The sequence below is a fragment of the Halichoerus grypus genome, chromosome 5 (genome assembly GCF_964656455.1).
Source record: "Halichoerus grypus chromosome 5, mHalGry1.hap1.1, whole genome shotgun sequence".
Lineage (NCBI taxonomy): Eukaryota > Metazoa > Chordata > Mammalia > Carnivora > Phocidae > Halichoerus > Halichoerus grypus.
Window position 1 is genome coordinate 41,999,363 of NC_135716.1, and position 16,723 is coordinate 42,016,085.

The 16,723-nt window shown below is 42.8% G+C and overlaps 1 protein-coding gene across 2 annotated transcripts in view; it reads left to right on the plus strand.

The window, feature by feature from the left end:
• Nucleotides 1-16,723, plus strand: part of LOC118518598 (uncharacterized) — a 284,505-nt gene that overhangs the window by 186,555 nt on the left and 81,227 nt on the right. The window contains exon 9 of one of the 2 annotated variants that reach the window (XR_013447795.1): nt 8,230-10,343. The exons of the other annotated variant lie outside the window; for it this stretch is intronic. The gene's annotated coding sequence lies outside the window, so the exon portion shown is untranslated. Of the gene's footprint in view, nt 1-8,229; nt 10,344-16,723 lie in introns of those variants that run through there. 2 annotated transcript variants of the gene reach the window in all.

Sequence of the window (16,723 nt, forward strand, 5' to 3'; positions counted from 1 at the left end):
GACTCCATGCTGAGCATGGAGCCCAATGCGGGGCTCGATTTTAGGACCCTGAGCCAAAGCAAAGAGTCAGACGCTTAACCGACTGTGCCACCTAGGCGCCCCAAAGCCCCTGCTTTTAAATTGCCCTTAGTCTAGTAAAGGAGTGGGACAAACAAGCAGACAATGTAAGTACTGTTGTAGATCAAAGGAGCTGCGATGTTTTCAGCACACATATGAAGCCCCCCCAATCCAGGCAGGGGCTCAGGAGTGATTTTCTGGAGAAAGAAGGAATGCCGTGTTAGTCGGAGAAAACAGGGTGGGAAGGGAGTGAACGGTGCAACAGTTTGGAGGCATGAATGAGCATGGCACGTTTAGGTAACTGGAGGAATTCTGAATACGATACCCTTAGGAAAGGGGCATAATGGTAAGACAGTCGCTAGACAAGTAGATAGGACTGGGCTGTGTTGGGTCTGCGTTCCATTCATTTGTCATTCAGTTATTCACCCATCCACAGTTTTGAGTGTTTACTATGCACAAAGCAAGAAACTAAGCACCATATGTTAAAGGAAGCTGAGAATGATTATAAGAATTTGTTGATGAGAAAGATTGCAGGTGAGGTGTAGTTGGCGCTGGATGCCAAGAAGAGAAAGGGGCTGACGCCTGCCTAATGTACCAACCAGTGTTCTCCTCATGCCCCTGGCGTCCTCAGGCCCCCGCTGCAGAACACGGTCTCAGTGATAGTCTGCAGCTAAATGTCAGGTTAACTTTCCTTTCCTTGCCTGAAAATATAAATGTCGGAAGGATGATGGGGCATTCAGCAGTGAGGAAATGAGTCAGGGACTAAGTGGAAGCAAGCTAGATGGTTGAGCAATTTTCTTAAACGATATATGAAAGGAGAATCTTGAAAAGGAATAGGGTTTGACTTGACTTTATATTCAGAACTTATAAAAACACTGGGCAACGTGCACTCAGCAGAGCATTAGTGCATTAGGAGCCTTAATCTAGTTGAGTTGCTAAAGTAACTCCAACCAAGAAATGAAAAATGAGGGTGTTCGATTTCTGCAGAATCAATTTTTGAAAAAAAAAAAAGTAGTGAATAATGGATGCAATAGAATGGAATAACTGAATAATACAATGGGAAGGAATTAGGAACAAAAAAGGGAAAAGAAATTGCTCAGAGATAATCTGATCCATGGCAAAGGGTTATAAACTACCATTTTTAGCAATAAAGGTACTTTTGGGCCAGGGAAAAGAATAAGAAAAATAAAAAGTAATTTAAGATGAAAAAAAAGAGAGAGAGAAACGTGAAATATTAAACACTCGGGCCATGCAATATTGAAAAGACAGAACAAAATTAAAATAATATATAAACTTTGACAGTTTCTACTTTTTTTTTAAAGTCATGTTGCCTCAGCCTGGCCCCCAACTACTGACACCTTCTCGGGGGCCTTGCTCAAAGCCCTTGTGGGAAACACTGAGAACGGGGGGTGGGGGGGAGACTCTCCTTTATCTCCCTCTTCAGGCAACTCACCCCCTGCACCCACTGCTGCGGCCACGCAGTTGGATGACGCTTGCTCTGAAGACAGGGTGGCTGAGGTTCTGGAGACAAAATGATGAAGTGCGTTCATGGAAAAGTAACTCTAACAGGAGATGTGATCCTCTTCTTCTGGACCCTGTGTTCCAGTGCCAACAAAGTCTCTTACCCCTTTGATCTTCTCTCACAGAGGATTTCTCTACCTCAGTGGTCCTGCACCAGGGGCATCAGCATTACCTGGAAACTCATTGGAAAATGCAGATTTTTAAAGTCCCGTCCCAGACCTACTGATTTCAGATGAGGCCTAGACATCTGAGATTTCTGATTTGGTTGCACATTCAAGTGTGAGGACCCTGGTTCTATTTCTCGGCCATTTTGTGCTGACCATTCTTCCCCGCTGAAGCCCGGAGCAGAGCTGGGCGCTTCACACACGTGCTCTTTCTTAATGCTCGAAACAACCTCATGGAGTGTTTCTTTGTTACTTGCCAATTCTACAGGAGACAGAACTGAGGCTCCATTCAAGAAAGGAACCTGTCCAACGTCTCAGTGAGCTTCAGTGTAAGAGCTGGGGTTTGGATCGAGGGCTGGCCAATGCCAAAGTCTGTGCTCCTTTCTCTACACCTTGCTGTTTTCTCTGAGCACCACAACCTTTTCTTTCTTTTCTTTTCTTAGATTTTATTTATTTATTTAGAGAGCGGGGGAGGGGCAGAGGGAGAGGGAGAGAGAGAGAGAGAAAAAAAAACTCAAGCAGACTCTGCACTGAGCACGGAGCCTGACACGGGACTCGATCTCACAACCCCGAGATCATGACCTGAGCCAGAAGCTCAACTGATTGAGCCACCCAGGCGCCCCTTCATAACCTTTTGTCATTTAACTTTCCATTGTTCAGCTAACAGGTGCTTCCTCTTTTAAGTCTCCTGTATTCCACCTCAGAGTGTATCTGCATGTGTCTGTTCCTCATTGTGCTGCTCGGAGAGAGAGAAGGAGGTTTGTTTTCAAGGGTGACTCTTCCATTCTGCTCTTCGTCAAGATTCCTCTTCCTCCCTCATCTGTCTGCCATTTTCTACCTTTTCCTGTCCTTTATTTTCTCTTCATTAGCCCTTCTGATCCCTTACATCTCTTCCAAAAATTACTTGTCTCTTGTCTCTTTTCTCTTTAACCATCAGACTCCCTTGTCTTGCCTTCTCATTTCACATTCTCTCACTGAGAATGTCACCCAGTCCCAGGACTTTTCCTTGGATGAAATCCAAATCTGAGTTTCCAGTCTTGACCTCTTTTTCAAGCTCCAGACGCATGGGTCAAGCTTCTTGCTGGACATCTTATCAATCTCAGCTCAATGTGCCTAAAATGGATCTGATGTGTCCCTCCTCAAATCTGCCCAATTCTCCATCCCTTCTGCCAGGAGAGAAAACCTGTACTCTCCCCTCTCTTTCACATTCTCTATCCATTCAGTCCCTGTGACCTGATAACTCTTCTTTAAAATATCCACCAGATCTGGTCCTCTTAGTTATATTCCCCAACTAGATTACAAGCTCTTTGAGGGGTGGACAGAATCTTATTTCCTTATGTCTCTACACCTAGCTCATTGCTTTGCTATTATATGTGCTCCAAGAATGTTAAATGAATATGTAGAGAAATTATGGGGAATAAAAAAGTAGCAATTTTTTTATTCTCATAGGAAAAGGAAAGAAATAGCAGACACTGTAAAGGTAAGTTAAAATAATTTATTGACAGCCAAGGTAACTGTTAAAATGCTTGCTGAATTATTAGTCCCAGAGGAGCAAAAAGGAGGGAGACCTGAAAGACTTATCAAATAATGAATCAAAGGATGGTCCCTGTAGCCTCCTGTTAAGAGGCAGAAATATTTCAACATCTCAAGAATCAAGTACTACAATCTTTTATGAGACTAGAAAATCATTGTAGGTCTCATAAATTTCCCTCTTCTCATTGTTCCAAAGGCTTAATTTAGGATGAGTCACTCCATAAATCTAGACAAAGATGACTAATGATTATAATAACAATATCATAAATTATATAGTGCTTTTCCTCCAAAGGAAAACTGTATCTAATTTATTCTCACAATATCTCATTGGTTGTGACGACCAGGGATCATTATCTCTATTTTTCGGTGACCTGGGCATGGAGATGGGCCTACCCGTTCATCCTGATGGCATGCCACTTCCTATGGCTGCATCTTCCTGTCTAGACAAGGTTACTTCAAGTGGATTATGACTCCCTCCTCACCTTTGTCAGTCTCCAAGCCTTTGCTTAGTTTTCTTTCCTTCTACTGGTCATATCACATTTCCAACCTTCTGTAATAAGATGTTGCAACGTACTCATTATTTAACTCATTGCCCCAGAAACTCAGAGAACCTAGCCATAGGGGAATAAAAAAAGGCAAAAACAAAAACAAAAACAAAAAAAACTATGCAAAATGAACTTTAGGTCAGTTTTTTGATAATAATTATAATATTAGTTAACTCCTTTCTCATAATAAATATTTAAAGTTACTGCAATTGCAAGTTCCCTTTTTAGTATATTCATTTCAGATAGCACTGTTAATGCCAATGAACGGGAAATATGCATGTTTGTAATATATCCTCAATCACTGTTTACCAAGTTACACAAGATGGATATTAAGCACATAGTTATTTACTAGGTGATTTGGTTAAAGTCACAGATTCAGTAATGCTGTGATCATAGTGTTTGAATCATTAAAATATGAATCCATATCTTTTGATACTCAGTTTATTATGTGGTCCATAAATGTATTATTTTGTAAAAATTTAAGCAGAACTTTACAGTATTTTCCCTAGTAAAACCTTACTGATGAGTTAATCTATGAACAATTACTTTAAGAATAATGCCTTGATTTTAAAAATTATTTCTTTATGAATTCAAATTGCTTTGTGTGTATCATTTTAAATGATTTTGTAGGATGGTAATGAAAAGAGCAGTCCTATTCTTGTCTCTCCCTTCATAGATGGAGTTGATAATACTCTTCATTCTTCCATTCATTTATTCCACAAATGTTTATTGCCAACTGTATGCCAAGAACTCTCCTGGGTGCTGAATATATGAACAAATCAAACGGTCCTACTCCTTGAGGAGCTTAGAGCTTAAAACGAGATACAGACATGAAGCAAAGAGACACATAAAAGGATGCATACCTGCAGGGTATGATAAGTGTTATGAAATAAAAGAATCGAGAGGGAAACAAAGTACAACGAAGAATCCAAGAAGGCCTCTTTGAGGAAGAGACGTTTGTTGTGGGATGGAAGGCTAAGAGTTAGGCTGAGTGGCATGCAGATGAGCAGCTCCTGTGAGCGCCCAGCATGTAGCTGAGAACCTGAGCAGACCCTGTGTGGCGCTGATGGCAGGGAGAGGGGAGAGGGTTACAAAATGAGGCAGGGGAATGGGGTGTGGGTGGATGAGCTCCCAGATGGTGCATCGTCTTGTTGTCCATGCTCAGGATTTGAGATGTTATTTAAAGTGCAAAGGGAAACTATTGAAGGGTTTAAGCAGAATCAAATTTTTATTTCAAAAGGCCCATGCTGGCCACTTTGTGAGAGTATAGGTTGGAGAGATACAAGAGAGGAGGACCAATTAGGAAGCTCTCAAGTATCAGGGAGCTCACTGTAAAGGTGGGCAGATTTAAAACCTATTTTAGAATCAGACCAGTAGGACTTAGTGTGGATGCAGCCGGGTGGGGGATGAAGGAGATTGAGATGCTCTAAGTCTCGGAGTCTCTGGCTGTTAGAGCCAGAAGGAACCTCAGGTGTCACCGAATTCAGCTCCCCATTTGAGAGCAAACAGAATTGAGGTTCCAAGAGGTGAGGTGATTTACACACACAAATAGTTATTTTACTGCAGGTAAAGAAATGAATGTTCTTCAAGGTCAAAAGAATGAGCCAACAGAATTAAAATAGTCTATTTATATTTAATTCTTACCTCTAAGAAAAATACCTGGGATAACTATTATGAGAAACTTGCCATTTACTTTATAAATATTTGCAATGAGTCTAAGCATGTAGGAAAAAGTTTCTAGTTCCTTTTCCTGTGTGTTTAAGTGACTCATCAGTTGGGAGAGCCACCTCCTCATCTGGTCAGTTCCAAAAGCTAATAACACTGGAAAATCATTCCTTGAGATTCAGTCCAAGTTTTCTCTTGTCCAATGACAGACATTATATTTTAGTTGAAAATATAAAAGAAACCAATATTTCCTGATCTGCCCCTAAAAAGAAGATAGGGAGCTTTATTCTTTAGGTGAAGTATATTCATGCATGCAAATTTTTATTTATTTTTTTGTTTCTTTTCACTGATGCAGAAAGAATTGACTGCTGAGAAATGAATCCCAGTCCTTTAGCCCTGTTTGGGCAATGTGGCATATTCTTTGAAAGTTTGATTATTTGTTAAAATAAGTGATGCTTGTTAGTCTCTTAGGAGAATGAGGTTTATATTTAATGATAATAATTATGTTTTAATAATGAAAGTATGTCCAGAGCCAATCCCTGTATGCCAGGCACTGTACCAGAACTGGTAACATGCACTATTTGCCTTGAAGGTGGCAGAGCTGAAGGTCAAGCCCAGTCTATCTGATTACAGAGCCCATGGTCAAAGCCATTTTTCTATATATTCTTTCATCCATTCAATAAATGGCAAGCAGTCGTGTGCCAGGACTGTTCTAGGAGCTGGGGTATAGCAGTGACTAAAACAGACGAAAATCCCTGCTTTAATGAACTTATATTCTATTTTGGGGTAAGGGGATAAAAACAAAGCATAACAAATAAGTAAAGTATATAGTGTGCTAGAAAGTGAAACTGGCATGGAGAAAAATATATGTGGGTAAAAGGAGGTGTTGTACTTTCAAATAGAAGGGTTGGGGAGGGCATCCTCAAGAAGGTAACATTTGAGCAAAGACTGAGCTCTGTGGCTAATGGAGGGAACAGCATTCTAAGCAGAGGGAATGGCAATGCAAAGGCTCTCCTTCAGGAGGGGCCTGGCATGTTCAAGGACTGGCAGGGAGGCCACTGTGGCAGCATTGGAGTAAGTGGGGAGGGGTATCGAGAGGCCAAAGTGGGGTTGGGGAGGGTAGTAAATCCAGTCAGTGATGGAAGGCCAGATTGTCCTGTAGGGTTTTTCAAGCCAAGGTACTTAAAAAAAATAATAAATCTTGTATAAGAATGCTGTTCGTCACGCTATTACAAGGTGTGCTGGATGTCTCCAGGAAGTGGTAAATGACAGTGTTTGCTGCTCTCTGAGAATGTCTGAGCCACTGAGGAAGGAGGACTGGCTCAGGAAGTCAGCTGAGTGGCTGGACTTTTGGTAGCCAAGAGTGGGATGGGTTTTATTCAACTTTGCGACTGATCTGTAAATCCATTTTTATAGTACTTTACAGTAGTGTTTCTCAAACTTGAATGTGCATATTAATTACCTGGGGGATCGTGTTAAAATGCAGGTTCTGATTCAGTGGGTCTGAGGGGGAGCCCATGAGGCCGCATTTCCATCTAACAAGCTTCCTGGTGAAGTCAGTGCTGCCGGTCTGTGGTCCGCACCTTGAAAAACAGGGCTTTCGAGTTTGCAGAAGATTTTCTTATACATCATCTCATTTTAATTTGGCTCTTCGTCAAAACCCTGAGTTAATTGGTTCAGATAGTATCGTCTTCATTTACAAATGAAGAAATCAGAGATCACGGGGGTGAGATGACCTGGCAGAGGTTGGATGGCCAAACGACAGAGCCGTGACTTGAATTTATTTCCCTGGCTTCTAGACAACAGCTGCTCTGATGGCTTTTAAGATCGAATACATAAAAGCATGCTAATTAATGCTTTTGGCTGGTGCGTGCGTGAGCGCGTGCACGCGCGCGCGCGCGCACACACACACACACACTCTTGCTCTCGCTCTCACTCACACTCACACACACACACACACACACACACACACACACACACACACACACAGTTGGGGAGGGCGCAGGGGGATGATAAAGCTTCTCTAAAGCTGCAGCTGCCCCGAGGCCCGCCTTGGCAGTGGTCTCTGGAAACGATCCAGTCATCACAACACGCCCTGGAAACGTCTTCCCGTGTGCCTTCCTCCCGCGGGCTGCTGGCCCCCGCCTCGGATGGGAACGTTTTCTTCACATGCACTTTGCACACGAGCTAAACTGCGTTTCATCTACCTCTGAGACAATCTGGCCCTGTGCTCTTGCCCGAGTCAGAAAGTTATTTACTATCACGCTGGGAAATACTGTTCTTCTCACCCAAGGACAGCACTGTTCTCAGAAATGAAGCCCATCACTTCCTCCTGAGCTCCGGCTTTTCTGGGACAAGCAGAACTCTTTGAAGCATTTCCAACCAAATCCTTGGAGAGGTAAACATATTTTTCAGCCGCAGGATTCCAGGTTAAAGAAGTGTGTCCCCCACTTGTTTACAAAGCATCGCAGCAGCTGTTCGGAGGCCTCCACCTCCCCACCCTGGACAGACAGGCATTTGGAATAGGCACCGAGCCCTGCCAGACAGTCTGCTCAGGCTGGCTCCCTGTGGGAAGCGCTCACCGCCACCAGCCACCAGCCCCCCGCGGGGGCGCGGAGAGCTAGGTGCAGCGACCGCATCGGGACGCGCCTGCCTGCCTGGCTGCTCCCATTCCGTAGTCTGGGGCTCTTTTTTATTAATGTTAAGAAAACAAAAATCATGCTGCCTCTCAACTTTTTCTGCAGATGCTGGTTAAAGAGAAACTCCCACCTCCACCCTCTACTTCTTCCTACTCCCTAGTGGGAGCCGGGGCTTCAGAGACACAGACGTGAGTTTCTGGGGTGCTGCCGGGAGCAGCGCGGCGCCCCCTTCCCTCGGCCTGCGTGCCCCCGCTTCGAGACTCTGCACCTGTCCCGTGCGCTCTGTGAAGTCCGGCTGGGACCCACGCGTTTGCAGGGACTGCTTGCTTTCCGAGTTCCTGGAACCCAGAGTGTTTCCACTGTTCCTGAGCCTTCGCCTGGGCTGGCTTGGAGGCTTGTACGGCTAATGGTGCCAATAAGCGCTCGCATGTATAGCGGGGTTACTATTCATTTCACATTGTGCTAAGCACTGCTTATGGACCATCCCATTTATCCTCAAAGAGAACCTCATCAAAATGGCATTATTACCCCCATTTTAAGATAAGAAAAGTAAGGCACTGAGAAATGAGAGTTTGCCCAAGGTCGTACAGCTCATGAATCAGAGAATCTGGACTGGTACCAGGTGTGTTTGGACCCTTATTATCTTTTAAATACATGAAGATAATGCTTCTTCTCCTGTGATGCTGAGACAGTAGTCAATAAACTGTGACGAATAGCAGCACTTTAATAAATATCCCTGTATTTCAGCAAAAACTCCCCTGGAGGAACTTCCACCTTCATATCGCTACCCATGATTACTACTACTAGTACTAATACTGCTAATATCTGTGACTCCGTATGAGTAGATAGCTGTAGTAGCTATGGTGTGTGTGTGTGTGTGTGTGTGTGTGTGTGTGTTTGCTTGCTTGTTTCAGACATCTTTGGAGGAATCACGCAATTTCTATTCTTAGTCCATGTGATTGGGGTAAGTGTGACCTTCTCCTTTACCCCCTTCCTCTGAACCTGGCACCCAATCCTTACCAATAGAATATTCCATAGTACTGAACGTGGGGATGGATCGGAGTCCAGCTAATTGGAGACTGATACAGAAGGACAAATTTGAGATGGTGGGTACTAAGAATGATATGAGCCTGTGTCCACTGGGGGTCACCTTTGCCCCTATATAGTAAAGGCAGTCTATGAAGAAAGCCAACACAGAAGAGGGTAGAGCTTAGAGATGAGAGACATAGTTTTAATGAGAGTTTTGAACCCCTGGATCCAGCTGAGCTCTATTCTAGATTTTTCAGATACAAGAACAAATAAATTCTCTATTTTTGTTTAAGCTATTTTTGAATTGGATTTTTCCTCTTAGAATTGAATGAGCCCAGACTAGCCATTAGAAAAAAACCTCTCGTTAAAACTAACACTAAAATTGGAGCATATGGCCCCTTTTCCTTTAAATAGCAGTCATTTGACCAGCAAGGGTTTGCTCTCCTTTTTATCTAGACTAGTACTGTCCAGTAGTATTTTCTGTGATGACTGGAATATTTCAGGAATGGTCAAGATCTGCATTGTCCAATACAGTAGCCATTAGCCACGTGCACTACTGAGCATTTGAAAAGTGGCTAGTGCAACTAAGGAACTGCAATTTTAATTTTACTTGTTTTAAACTTAAATAAGCACATGTGGCTAGTGGCTGTTGTATTGGGCAGCAAGGTTCTAGACCACCTCTGCACTATATGAGTAAATACAGAAACACTGGATGACTCCACTGTAGTAGGCGGAATGGCCAAAGAATTATAGCTTACTCTCTGTTTTGGGAGGGCTCCTGGGAGTCCTTCGGTCTGTGTGAATCCAAAGCTCATGCTCTTTCTCCTGGAAGAGGCTCAGAAGGGGGTGACTTGACTAAGTCTTCTAATGGCAAATGCTTTAACAGCTCTGTTTGTGCAATGGCAGATGAAAGAAAACTCTTACTTTTTGAACATGGCTACCCCACTCTGGTCCATCTACCCTGACACCACTGCGAGCCAGGCCCTGGGAGGTCATTGTCGTTGCAACTCCTTACAGTCTAACACTGTGGTAGAAATGAATAAAGAAAGATAGACCCAGCAATATTCAGATTGCTCTTATTTGTCTTCTAAGTCTTCATCTAAATTTGCAGAAAGAAGGTGGAGACAAATCTTAAGCTATTACTCAACTCGAAATTCATCTAGTTGTCAAGAGTTTTTGGAGTCGGGCAGACTGGATTGGAATTCTGATTCCATCACTGAACACATGTGAGACCTCCATGGAACCATTTATGTTCTTTGAATGATGAGTTTTTGCAACTGCAAACTAATAGGGCAATCGCATCTAGCTCATGGTGTCTTAGTGAATATTAAGCAAGATGGTACACATGAAAGATGTAAATGTCCCCTGTCATTACCATGTCCTATTATTACTGATATCTATGGGGTAGTTTTCTCAGTAACGAAGGGCACAAACCATGTTGATGATTCTTCACAATTTTCCACATCATGCCTCCTCCCTAGCCTGCAGCATCCTTTCTATCTGAAATTTAGCTGAAAGCCTGAATGAAGTTCCTCTCCCCAAATTACTCAGTCTTCACTGAGGTAAATTAAATGAAGATCCCTGGTCAGAAAAATGAGTGTCTGCCTGGCATAATGACTGCTTTTCACTGCTTGGCGACTTTCTTTTCATCTTTCAAAGATGTCAAGAGTTCTTGCCAATGGGGTTTAAAAATAGTCCATGCTCTTCCTTTCCCAAAGGCTGAAACACTAAACACCTTAACAAAGACATCAGACAGCAGCTCCCCTACAATCCTGGTGAGGAGACCATGTTCCTGCCCAAGCTGCCTGCCTGGGTGTGGTTCAAAGTGATTAGACTGGAGTTCAGGAAGCATTTATTAAAAAAATATGTATTGCGTACCTCCTACTTTCCAGACACTGTGTTGGCCGCTGAGCATATAGGAAGGAATAAAATGGACAGTCTATAGCTACCCTCATGGAGCCTATCGTCTAAAGATGTTGCCTCATGGCTAAGCATGGGCGACGTTTTAGTGCCTTGTTTACAGGTTACTAGTCATCTCCCTCAAATGATGTTCTCATTAGGACAGCACCATTGATGGAGCCTCCAGGTAAGTAGAAATGGGCTGAGAGAACATTATTTGATTAGATGCCAAGGCTTTTCTTCAGTGTTTTATTCTCATCATGCATAGAGAACATGTCTGTGTTCATATAAAATAATCGAACGGCTGGATTCATGCACAATGGCCCAATTCTGTGCATTAGAGGAAGGAGGAGCCTTGTAAGGTCATATTATCACATACTGAATCCCATAAACTGTTGGATCATGTTATTCAGACTTGTCTGTCATACTTGCTTCAAAATAGGACGGAAGTATTTCTACACATAAACTTTGGGAAGCAGGTTCATCAGCATCAGTATCTTAATAGCTAGAGTCTCCATTTACAGTCTCCTTTTTACACACATTAATGCAGAACTCATGTTATGGCAGACACTGGCAGGATTCTGGAAGCAGCGAGTCTCAATTCTCAGGGAAGAGGCTGTTTTCAGTAGCTTGAGAAGAGTATGGTTCTGTAAATTTACATGATTGCAAAAAATTCTGTTAATGGGATCCTGTTCCTTAGTCCCCAAAAACGCTGTGTTGGGATTGCAGTAAAAACTGGAGGAATCAATGGGCTTGCAAAAGCAGGCTTCTGTGTCTCCTGATCTATTCTGACTTAATTCCATCCGAGGTAACTGCAGTATGCAGCTGCAGTAACTGGAAAGGGACAAACACAGAGAAGTTTCAATTCACTTGAGTTCCATTTACTTTAGTGAACATTTATTGAGTCACATGCCCCATGAAATACCATTAACAATAGTGCACATTTACATGGATTTTCTTAGGTCCTTCTCAACATGTACCTCTGAAGTAGGCACTACGGTTTGCTGCCATTTTACAGACGAACATAGTGGGAATCTAGAGTTAAAGTGACAGGCCCAAGATGAGGCTGCAAGACAATGAGAGGTCTGGATTGCAGGCAGGTGTGGTATATTTGACCCCAAAGCCCATGCTTTAAACCCACAATACCTGAAGGTATGAATGCATTGTCAACTTCTTTCTAGTCCCTGCTTTTTTTTCCCATGGTTAAGTTCTTGATAAATACTGGTCAATTATAAGTTCGAGGCTCTGTGGCAGAGAGGGGTGGGGGATGGGAGAGTTGAGGTTTAATTCAAATTTTAAAAAATTGTTTTCGGTATCTGCTTGATCCCACTGTAACCTGCCATTTCTCTATACCTTTGAAATTCAGATAAACTGGGTTGGGATCACCAGCTCTACATCCTGGTTAATATCTTTCCTGACCTCAACCTTTCTCCTTCTGACTCCACACCAGTTCTGTTTCTGAGCTGTTTTGAGGCAAAATCTACCCGCTGCAAGTTTCCACAAAACATCTAACCTCACAATGCCGTGTTTCTCTAGTACTTTTTCCAAAGGTTTTCAGGGCCCATTGCACAGCTAACGGTATTTTGCTAGTATCCTGCTGGGGGTTGGCCCTCAAACTCACTTTCCCCTTCCACTGCTACCTAGCCCCAGACACCCAAATCATACATACACACTCCCTGGATCTTCTGAAAGTCCAAATTTGAGCCTCCGCTGGGATACCCTTCTTGCAGCTTCCCCATGAAGCAGCAGGCGTTCTCCTTCACTGTTTTTCTGTCTTTGGCAATCTGGTGAATAAAGTCCTCTCCATTTCTGCACTAAGAGGTGTTTAACAATTTTATGTACATTGTCATTTAGTCCTTACGATCACTCTAGGAATTAGATGTTTTCTCCTTATTTTATGATGAAAACACAGACTCAGAAACATGACTTGTCCAGGTTATCCCTGGGTCAGCTGTGTTGGGAACCTTTGCTCTTTACCCAGAGTCTGATGCTTTCCCCACTCCTCCCTGCCTCCCCAGGGTGACCCAGGTATGCAGCACAGAGGAAGAAGAGATTTTTCCTTAGCCAGCTGGCTCCATGGATCGCTGTTGCCTGAGGGGAGTGCTGTTGACAGTTTGGGCTGGATGACTTGCTGTAGGGACACATCTGGGGCATTGCTGGGAGCCCAGCATCCCTGGTTCCACCCACAAAATGCTGTCAGTGTACTCCAGTCATAGTGGCAACCAATGAACTGTCCATATGCATGTCTGGGGGGTCCCTTTTTGGGGAGGGGTAGATCCTACTCCAGGAAGAAGAACAGATGATCCCTAGAGATCGGTGGGCTGATAAATCCTCCTTTCTGTACTCATCAATTAATTGGAAGGCTGTTAGGAATATAGCAGCCTTTACTAATGGTAAAACGGCATTATGAGGCAAAATGGTCAGGGAAGAACAGAAGACAGGAGGAAAAACAGAATATAGCCCCCTTTTGCCCCGATTTTAACACAGAGAACCTATGGAAGACCCAGATTATAAGGTCATTCTCTCCCCTGGAATTAGGTTGTGGGTGGAATCCAAGACGGCAGGGAAGCAAGGCCAGGAAGTGGTGCTTTGGGAAGCAGCAAGAAGCGGGAGGGGACCAGCATTTAGTGGTGGAAAAATCACTGGAGAAGAGGAAGAAGTGTGTGGGTCTGGTTTTTGCTGGGTTGCAAGTCACTGTGTAATCTTGAGTACTCTCCTTCTGACCTACAGAATAAGAGAATTGGATCAGGGGATGGCTCAGAGTCTTCTTAGCCGTGTGTCTTAGTTTGGGGAGCTTGGGAGGGGATCAGAAATGCTGGTCATTTTGTCTACTGAGAGGTCTTAATACTTTGGTTGTTGTGTACAGTTTCGCTTGCTAATGACTTCCATATTTCTCAGCTGCTTCAGCCTGAATCATCTTTATCCCTTAGGAGGAAGGAAAGTCCAAGTCCATGATTTGATTCTGTTCAGAAACCATAACCCTTGGGCCCAGGCTCAGGGCCTGTGCTGTACTATTTATTCCTGCTGGCAAGTCACAGGCTTTGGGTTAGGGAGATACATGATCTTAAATGTTAGCAGAGTCAGATGTGCTCAATGGAAACAGTCTGGCTAACTTGCAACAGATTCTCAGTCCTCTTGGCTGTCCTCCAGAAATCATGTCTGGTAGGATTTCTGCAACAGATCTGATAGTTGCTGACTTAGAGAACGTGTAAGCTGTTTGTGAATTCATGGTGAATGGTCCTAATTCCAGACACAAATTCCCATTGACGGTAAGAGACTAGAAATGTACAGAAAATGCATTGAAAGCTTCTTTGTGAAGTGTGCATGTGTGTGTGTGTCTGTGTTTGTGTGTGAGAGAGAAAGGGAGAGAAGGAGGGAGGGAGAGAGGGTGAGAGAGGGAATGAGAATGTGTGAAATATGAAAATAATTTAGCTTGGTAGAGGCTAGATACCTTCTAAGGGGAATATTTTATAAAGGTGGCTACAGAGGGAAGGAATAGACTAGAATGATGAGCTCTAATGATTTTTCAACACAGAACATAATATAACCTCACAAGACATAACCAAAACAAAGCTTGCTCTACCAGAAGGCCAATGTGTAACTTTTGATAATTGAGAGAAACAGGGTAGGCAGACATAAGACATAGGAGAGGTGATAAAATTTACCAGAGTTTACAGATTGGTTTCATTTATTTTGTGTTATAGAACATCAGGAAAACTTTTTGGTAAATGATCAGATTATTTTCTAAGGATTTTTTCCCCCATTTTGAAGCACTAATGATTTTTTTGTTTTTCACTTTTCACTACATATTTCATTGAGCCTGACCCTATCTCAGATACCATGCACACAGTACTCTTTTGTGTACAAATGTGTGCATGTGTGTGTGGTTCAAAGGGTAATTTGTGGAGTTAGGAAAGATGGGAAGTGGTTATTTTAATATCTTTTGCAGATTTGCTACTTGTTTGCTGAGTGACAATTCTAGAACAGCAGAGGAAAAATAATATTAATACCTAATAATTGATTGTGTGCCTTATCACCCATTGGTCAGTTTTCTGCTGTTAGCTTCTCTATGGAAACACTCTTTAGGGTGGACAGATGCATGAATATAGTTGTGTAGACACATACATTGTTGCTTTTTTGAAGACTAACTAGAGTTTGAAGAGACATCTTAATTCTTTTTTTTTCTTTTTTAAAGATTTTTTATTGTTATGTTAATCACCATACGTTACATCATTAGTTTTTGATGTAGTGTTCCATGATTCATTGTTTGTGCATAACACCCAGTGCTTCATGCAGAACATGCCCTCCTTAATACCCATCACCAGGCCAACCCATCCTCCCACCCCCCTCCCCTCCAGAACCCTCAGTTTGTATTTCAGAGTTCATCGTCTCTCATGGTTTGTCTCCCCCTCCGATTTCCCCCCTTCATTCTTCCACTCCTGCTATCTTCTTTTTTTTTTTTTTAACATATATTGCATTATTTGTTTCAGAGGTACAGATCTGTGATTCAACAGTCTTGCACAATTCACAGCGCTCACCATAGCACATACCCTCCCCAATGTCTATCACCCAGCCACCCCATCCCTCCCACCGCCCCCCACTCCAGCAACCCTCAGTTTGTTTCCTGAGATTAAGAATTCCTCATATCAGTGAGGTCATATGATACCGAGACATCTTAATTCTTAGTATGAGTCTAGAGAAATGAAATTGTGAGGGTCAGCTCTTAGATGGGTGATGTTGGTAAGTTAATTTTGGAGAACTAGAACTTAACTCGTTTTACTGGTAGAACATTTCTTCCCAGATTGTGTTGTGCGAAGACTGTATTAGGAGCCTTTAGAAGTGCATTTGCTCCTTCATATGACAGGTTGGCTATAAACACATTAATGTAGTATTAGGTTAGTAACATCTGAATGGAACTTTACTGGCTTGAAGGAGTTAAAATAACTTCTGTTGTTCAATCACCTGACCAGTTGTACACAGACTGGTTACTCTTGAGTCAGGACAAAAGAGTTCAGTAAGTTTAAAAACAGCAAATCAGGAATCAAATCATTTGAGTGTCTTAATACTGGTTCTGGTTATCTAATGTATGTACCAACTATTCCTAAATGTAGTGGCTTAGGATAACTTAGTATTTTCTGTCATAGTTCTGTAGGTTGGCTGTGACTAACAGAGGACCCTATCCTACACAGCATCGACTGGATGGTTTGCTCTTGAGTTTCTCCCCTCTAAAGGATTGACCAGCTTGACTCACTCACTTGGCAGTTGATGATGGCCATTGACTGGGAGTTTAGCTGGGATTGTCCACTGGAGTACCTACATGTGGCTTGAGCTTCTCGCAGTCATGAGTGTTGGGCTCCCAAAAGAAGCATCCTAAGAGCTAGCATTCCAAGAGAGAGCAGCTGCAAGTCTCTTTCTGATCTTGCCCTTTGCTACCTTTGCTGCTTTATATTGGTCAAAGGCAAGTCAGAAAGGACAACCTAAGGGGAAGGGAATTAGGGGAAGGGGAAGGGATTTAGATTCCACTCCATGATGGGGAAATAGCAAGGTCATGCTGCAGAACATGAGGAATAGGAGATACTGTTGTGGGCATCTATAGAAAATATAATTTGTTGTAACACTTTTAACTCAATACTGAAGTTGTTTTATGCATATGAATGAAGTCTTTATTTCT